General features: G+C 39.8%; 1 protein-coding gene and 1 pseudogene across 1 annotated transcript in view; one reads left to right on the top strand and one right to left on the bottom strand.

The window, feature by feature from the left end:
• Nucleotides 1-8,126, top strand: part of LOC102853882 (coiled-coil domain-containing protein 93-like) — a 298,740-nt gene that overhangs the window by 83,863 nt on the left and 206,751 nt on the right. The gene's annotated exons all lie outside the window — the stretch shown is intronic.
• On the bottom strand, nucleotides 4,607-5,249 carry LOC102853470 (annotated as a pseudogene).

Here is an 8,126-nt window from a genome sequence, read left to right as displayed (position 1 = left end):
TGCAACAATGAATGAATAGAATTTCAATATCTCTGTAGATGTTCATTGAAATGAAAAATAAAGAAATAAAAAAAAAAAACAAACAAAAAAACAACCAAGTGTACCTTAACCATTGAGCATTTGCCTGCTTGCTTTTGTCAGCTTCTTCAACTCAATCTGTGAGGGATTTGAATATATTGCCTTGTTTCCTATCTCGTGCTGATGAAAATGAAATGTCAGTGCCTGGGTCAATGCCTCTTTCTTCCATAAATATCTGTGAGTTTTCTTGGCATCATACAAAATATTTTATGTACTATTGTGAAATTAAGTAATGTTAAGCTCTAGTTGATTTTTTAAAGGTTTATTTTATATTGATTTTCATACAAAATTTGTATATATGTTTCACAATTTTCCTTCATTCACATTGTGTTTCATACAGTTATTCCCATACATTGTGTTTTCTAAAATTAATCATTGAACTATGCTCATTATTGCCCTATTTTTTAAGGTCCTGCCTGGATTTTTCCCATTTCCTTTATCCCCTCCCTCCACCCACCAAATTGTGCAACTGTGTGATTTCCCACACCCTCACCCTTCTGCTCACATCCCTTACCCTCTTGAACCTTTATCCATACTTTACTTGTTCCTCAATTACACCAGAATAAATTCATAACTGACCTTTAAGCAAGTTTTCAGAGACAGTAAATTGCATGGGAGGAAATTACTCCTCATCTTTTTTCTACAAAGCATCTGGTGGATTCAAACAGTAAGCAACTCTCTACCGCCAAGCCACCAGAGCTCTCTTTAAACATGTTGTTTGAATCCCCTTTTAGATTCAGACAACTGCTTTTTGATCCATGCACAGGTTCCACATGAACATAATTAAGTGTTTTTTAATTTCTCTTCTTCCCAATATTACCCAGAATTTACTATGTTTCACACAGTTGAATATCTTTGCATAGTCAGTAAAACACAAATTAACATTTTGTTTTGAGTTATCTCATTGCTGCCAAGGTCCATCTGACATCAACAGTTATGTCCCTTCTTCCAGATGGAACATGATTGCTGATGTCTTCTGAATTTAGCTTAAATTTCTAGAAATTCCCTTCTTCATCTAGTTTTTAGTTATCTCACACAGAATTTTACTTATGAATGATATTTATGATATTGCTTAAAATTTATATATTCTGTTGGATAACCTTTTTTACTTTTTATTCTTTTATCTTGATTTTTTATTTTAGTTTATTTTTACATTTTTATTTTATATTGATTACCCCAATGTCAGAAGATCTTGGCAGAAAGCGTAAAGTACCAGAAGAATGTCTATTTCTGTTTCATTGACTATGTGAAAGCCTTTTACTGTGTGGATCATAACAAATGGTAGGTAACCTTGAGGAAAATGTGAATTCCAGAACACTTGATCATGCTAAAGCAAAACCTATACTCAGACCATGGAGCAGACCTTAGAACGGAACAAGGAAAAACACTGCATGGTTCAAAATCAGGAAAGGAATGTATTAGGGATGCTTTCTGTCTCCATGTGTTTTAAATCTAAATGCAGAACAGATCATTCAGGAGGCTGAGCTTTATGAGGAGGAATGTGGCATCAGGATTGGAGGACTCATCAATAACCTATGTTCAGCTCTTGACACAATGTTATGCTGGCTAAAACTGAAGAGGACCTGAAGTGCTTGCTGCAGAAGGTCAAAGACTGTAATCTTCAATATGGATTGAAGCTCAGCATTAGGAAAACAAAGATTCTCACCGCTATGCCAGCTGGCAGCACCATGATGGATGGAGAAGAGATTGAAGTTGTTAATAGTTACTGCTCAACACTCTTGGCACCAGCAGACAGAAAGTCAAAAGACAAATTGCACTGGGAAAATCTCCTGTCAGGAACCTCTCCAGAGTACTGAGAAACAATAATATCAGTCTAGAAACTAAGGTGCCCCTGATCCAGACCCTGTTTTTTGCATTTATTTGCTATGCGTCAGAGAGCTGGACAGTGACTAAAGATGACAGAAGAATAATCAATGCCTTTGAGTTGTGGTGCTGGAAAAGAATCTTGAGCATACCGTTACTGCCAAGTAAACAAATCTGTCTTAGAGAGAGTGAAACCAAGTTTCTCCTTTGGAGGCTAGGAGTTTGAAGCTCTATCTTACTTTGAGCATGGGACTAGGTGGGACCCGTCCTTAGAGAATGACATCATGCTTGGAAAGGTGGAGAGACAGCACAGGAGAGGGAAATCCTGGATGAGGTGGATTGATAACAGTAACTGGGAGAATAGTAGATGTGTCAGTCAAACTGGATCAGGATAGGGCAGGCTTTAGAGCTCTTGTACATAGGGTTGCTAAGAGTCTCAGGTGATTCAGTGGCACATAACAACAGCAATATTGGTTTGCATATAAAATTAATATACATTGTATTTAGTATAATCATTCCCATACATTGCAGTTTTATAAAGTAATCACCATTAAACTAACACACCATTGGCCCATATTTTCAGGTCTCCTGCTGGATCATTCTCTTTTCCTTTACCCCCCTCCCTCCATTCAACAAATTGTGCTACTCTGTGATTTCCCCTCTGCCTACACATCTACTTTCACCCCTTAACCACCTTGGATCCTCATACATGTTTCTCTACTTGTCCTTCTGTTTTTTACAATAATGATTTAATGCAGTATACATCCTTATGAGACTGAGTTAGTTAGTTCACTAAACATAATGCTCTCCAGTCTCTCCCAAGTTTTGCAGTGCTTTTTAAAATTGTTGTTTTTGAGTACCATGTAGCATTCCATCATTTAAATGTACCACAATTTCTCAATCCATTAGATTGTGGTTGGACATTTAGGCTGTTTCCATGTTCTTGAAATTTTTAATAATGCTGATGTGAACATGGGTGTACAAGTGTCTGTTAATGTCTTAATCATAATTTCCTTGGGTTTGTATTTCTAACTGATTGGAAGCATCATGGTAGACAGTGAAGAGATTGAGATTGTTAACAGCTTCAATTTGATTGACTCCACAAACAGCATTCATGATACCAGCAGCAGGAAGTTAAAAGACAAATTACATTCGGAGAGTCTGTTCTCAGAGACCTCTCCTAAGTATTGAAGAACAACAATGTCCATCTGGAGACTAAGGTGCACCTGATTCAGGCCATGGTCTTTGTAGTTACTTGCTATGTGTCAGAAAGCTAAACAGTGAGTAGGGATGATAGAAGGATAATTGATGCCTTTGAGCTGTGGTGCTGGAGAAGAGTATTGAATATACCATGGACTGGTGGGAGAACAAACAGGTTTGTCCTGGAGAGGGTGAAACCAGGCTGCTCCTGGGAGGCAAGAATTCTGAAGCTTCATCTGACATACTTTGGACCTGTTGCAAGGAGGGACCAGTCCTTGGAGAGGGATGCCATGCTTGGGAGGATGGAGGGACAGCGTAGGAGAGGAAGACCCTCGATGAGATGGATTGATTCAGTGACTAGAGTAATGGGAGTAGGTGTGTTGGAAACAATAAGATTGGCACAGGATAGAGCAGGATATAGGGCTGTTGTACATAGGATCACTGTGAGTTGCAAGTAACTCGACAGCACATAACAAAACAGCATATTCCTAGTAATGGAATACCTGAGTCATGTGGCATTTCTCTGTTCTATTTGATGAGGAAATGCCAGACATCCTTCCAAAGTGGTTGTATCATTTTACAGTTGTACCAATAGTGTATGAGAATTCCAGTTTCTCCATCCTCTCCAACATTTATTGCTTTCTATCCTGTTAAATTGTGCCACTGCTACTAGGATGAGATGGTATCTCATCGTGGTTTTGATTTTGCATCTCTCTATTGCCAGTTATTTTCAGCATTTCTTCATGTGTCTGTTGGCCATCCATATGTTTTCCTTTGAAAAATTTTTCCATGTCTCTTGCCCATTTTGTAATTGTGTGATCAGTCTTTTTCTTGTGAAGGCCCTGTAATAATTCTGTAACCTTTTGTTATGAGACCCTTGTCTGAGATGATTTTATCAAATTTTTTTTCCTGGTGGGTTTTCTTTTCACCCTATTAGAAAAAGTTTTGATGCACACGGGGATTTAATCTTTAGAAGGTCCCATTCATTAGCTTTATCCTCTCTAGATTGTCCATTTATGGTTGTATTTGACAGCCTTTTTTTTTTTTTGCAGTACAACTGTTTATTTACATTGGCAAAGTCCACGCACAGGATTATTCTTTCTGACCAGGCCTGAGGAGCAGCCACACAGGAACAAGGGGCTTTGGCTACACAGTGCTTAATTGTAGGTTTGCTTTCTTTAGATGCTCACATCCACCGCCCGAGGGCTGTGAGAAGACCTTTCTTGTGACAGATGCAGGTCAAGGTCATGCTTTAAAATTTAAAATTTGCTGAGTATGAGTCTCTAATGAAACAGACTCTCGGTGAGATCTGCAAAGGTTCTTCTAGTCCAGGAAGGAGAGCAGTGCCAGCTGGTGTCTGCTAAGGAAGGTCTGAACCCCAGAGCAAAGCCTCAGGGAGGCCCCCTGCTGCTTTCACTGGTTGCTGTGACAGGAAATCTTTGTTCTTAGTTTTAAAATAAGAAATGATGCTGTTTGTGGTCTGAAGAAGGAAATGCAGCTGCCCTCAGCTGGACTGGGTGAAAAACAGGTGAATTTGCTGTGCCACCGCTGGGCCCACCACTTGCTCCAGTTCTTGGGTGGATGCATTACTTAGCTGTTGGATACTCGGGAACTTCTGAAGCAGGAGAGGGGCTTTAACTTTGCCAACTCCCAGGATCTGCTGCATGGTTCGGAGGAAAGATCGCTCAGCATGCAGAGAGCGGTTTTTCTTGAGAAAAGGGTTCTCCCTGGGCTCTTTGGCTTCTTCTTGGATCAACTGGATAATGAGGCCGGAGGCTTCCATCTGGCTGGCCACTGGAAGCAACACCATCCCCAGGTCCAGAACGGTAAACTTCTGCACAGCTGGGAAGTACTGTTCACTCACAGGTGTCTTTTCAACTATAACGATCCCTTGGAGACGGATTTTGAACCCGAACAAGCCTCTTTCTGTAACCATTTCCTGCCACCAAATCGGCTTCGGTGATGTAAAGAATACAGGATCTGTTAGATAAGTAGAAATCTACTGGCGTCAGGCGATCCTCAAAAACGAGCTGAATTTTCCCGTGCATGCCCTCTGTCAGCTGCGACCCACGCCATTTCTGGCTGGCCACAACGTGTCCCAAAGGCACATGGATGGGGCCTATGTCCTCAGAGGGGACCCCTTCCATCACTGGTCTGGACCTAATGAGGACAACGAGGGGTGACACAGTCCCACATTGCACTCCAACAACACTTGGGCAGGATCCTGTTTGCCGTGTGTATTGTTAAGACTGAATTGTTTGTCAAAGAGTCAAGAGTTTTCTCTCCTGGTAACCTTATCCCTATTATCTCCACCTGCCTGGCTCAAGAGCTGTGCCCCCAGCGAGGTCCATGTTGGGGTCCGCAGTTAAGACAAGGGTGAGGACCGAAACAGCAGTTTCCAGTGACTCTCTTGACAGACTTTTTATACTGTAGACTAGACCTTGTAAACTTGGTCCCATTTTGTCTCTCATGATATATATGGTTTTGGACTTTACACCTAGATCTCTGATGCAACTTGAGTTGTTTTTTGTGTATGTTGTGAGATACAGATCCTGCTTCAGCTTTCTGCAGGTAGTAATCCAATTTTTTGAGCATCATTTATTGAAGTTATTTTCATTTCCACATTTGATAGATTTTGTTTCCTTGTTGAATATCAGTTGACTGTAGATAATGGGTCCATTTCTGGGTTCTTGATTCTGTGTCATTGGTCTATAATCTTGTGATTGTACCAGTACCATGCTTTTTTGTTTGCTATCACTTTGTAGTTTTGAAGCCAGGGAGTGCTATACCTCCCACATAATTTTTGTTTTTCATAAGTGCTTTACTTATTCAGGTCTCTTTCTTCTTAAGATCAACTTGACAGTTTCCCTTTCAGTCTCCTTGAAAAGTGAATTTGGTATCTGTGAGATTGAGTTAAACATGTAGATTGTTTTTGATAGGATTGTTATTTGTATATTGAGTCTTCCTTTCCATGAACAGAGAATATTTTTTCCATTTATTTAGGTCTTTTATTGTTTCTTACAGAAGTATTTTGTCGTTTTCTTTGTAAAGATCTTCTATGTCTCTTGTTGTTGTTAGGTACTGTCAAGTCAAGTAAGACTAATAGTGACCCTATGAACAAAAGATCTGAACCCAGTTCTATCCTGTGTCATCCCAACACTTCCTGGTACACAGAGCCCATTGCAGCAGTCACCGTTTCAGTCCACCTAGTAAAGGGTCTTCCTTCCCAGCATTATGTCCTCTGAGGAATAGCTCTTCTTAACAACAAACCCAAAGTATATGAGGAGAAGCCTCATCATTCTTACCTTCAATAGCACTCTGGCTGCACCCTTTCCAAAATACATCTGTTTATTCTCTTGACCATCCAACACCACAGCTCAAAGGCATCAGTTCTTTTTCTGTCATCCTTATTCATTGTCCAGCTTACATATGGATAGCAAGTAATCAGAAAGACCATGGCCTAAATCAAACACACCTTAATCCTCAAACTGACATCATTAGTCCTCAGTAATTTGAAGATGTCCCAAATTGCAGATTTTGCCCAGTACAATGCGTCTCCTTATTTTCTGACTGCTGGTACCAAGGGTGTTAATTGTGGATCCAAGTAAGATGAAGCTGTTGACAGTTTCAGTCTCCTCTTTATCCATCATGATGTTGCCTATTGGTCCAAGGATAAGCATCTTTGTTTTCTTGACATTGAGATGCAATCTATACTGAAGGCTGCTTTCCTTCATCTTCTGTAACAAGTGCTTCAAGTCCTTCTCATTTCCAGAGAGCAACGTTGTGTTATTGATGAGTCTCCCTTGGATCCTAATGCTACACTCCTCTTCATAGAATTCCAGCTTCTCAGATAATTTGCTCAGCATACAGATTGAATAGGTTCTATTTCTAGACTCATTTCTGTCACCAAGCCCGTATTTTCCAACTACTATTCTTTCTTCCCTGTTGCCCATTTTTTTTGCATTCCAGTCACCAATTATTATTTTTAATGCTTCTTGATTTCATGTTTGGTCAGTTTTAGACTGCAAGACTTGATAAAAATTCATTTCATGTCTCCACTTAGGTTTATTCCTAAGTATCTCAGTTTGTGGTTGGCTGTTGTAAATGGTGTTACTTTCTTGGTTTCCTCTCTGTGTTTTCTTTGTTATTGTTGAGGAATCCCATTGACTGTTGTATACTGATCCTGTATTTTGCCACTCTAATAAACTGATCGACTAGCTATAACAGTTTGTGGTATTTTTTTTAAGACCTGTGGGGTTTCTGTGTACACTATCATATCATCTGCATCTAGTGACAGTTGAACCACCTCTTTGAACATCTAGATGCCTTTTATTTTCTTCTTTTTCATATTGGCCTAGCAAGTACTTCTAATACAAAATTGAATTGGTATGTTGAAAGTGGGCTGGGCACACTTATCTGGTCCCTGTTCACAGTGAAAATGTCTTTCTTCCTCTGTTGACAAAGATTTTGACTCTTGTTGTATATATACTTTTCACTATGTTGAAGAAATTCCCTTTTATTACTATTTTGCTGAGTGTTTTAATCAGGAATGGGTGTTGGATTTTATCAAAGGCCTTTTCTGCATCTATTTCTAGGATCATGTGGTTCTTTGTTAATGTGATATATTACATTGATTCTTTTTCTTTCTTTATTTTTTGTTGTTGTTGTTGTTATGTGCTATCACATCACCTGCGACTCTTAGTGACCCCATGTACAACAGCTCTGAACCCTGATGTACCTTGAGCCAACCTCACTGTCTCTGACATACTCACTGAATCAAAATATGTCATTGAGACTCTTCCCCTCCTGTTCCTCCACCCTCCTAAGCATACTGTCTCTCCAGGGACTGGTCCCTCCTTGCAACATGCCCTAAACATGTCAGACAGAGCTTCAGAATCCTTTACTGGTTTCATCCTCTCCAGGATTAACTTGTTTTTTTAGCACGCTATGGTGTATTCAATACTCTTCTCCACCACCACAGCTTAAAGGTATCAGTTCCCCTTCTGTCATACCTAGTCATTATC

This window comes from Elephantulus edwardii, unplaced genomic scaffold (assembly GCF_000299155.1).
Source record: "Elephantulus edwardii isolate Elephantulus edwardi_28Jun2011 unplaced genomic scaffold, EleEdw1.0 scaffold00536, whole genome shotgun sequence".
Lineage (NCBI taxonomy): Eukaryota > Metazoa > Chordata > Mammalia > Macroscelidea > Macroscelididae > Elephantulus > Elephantulus edwardii.
This window is presented reverse-complemented; position numbering and strand designations above follow the sequence as displayed.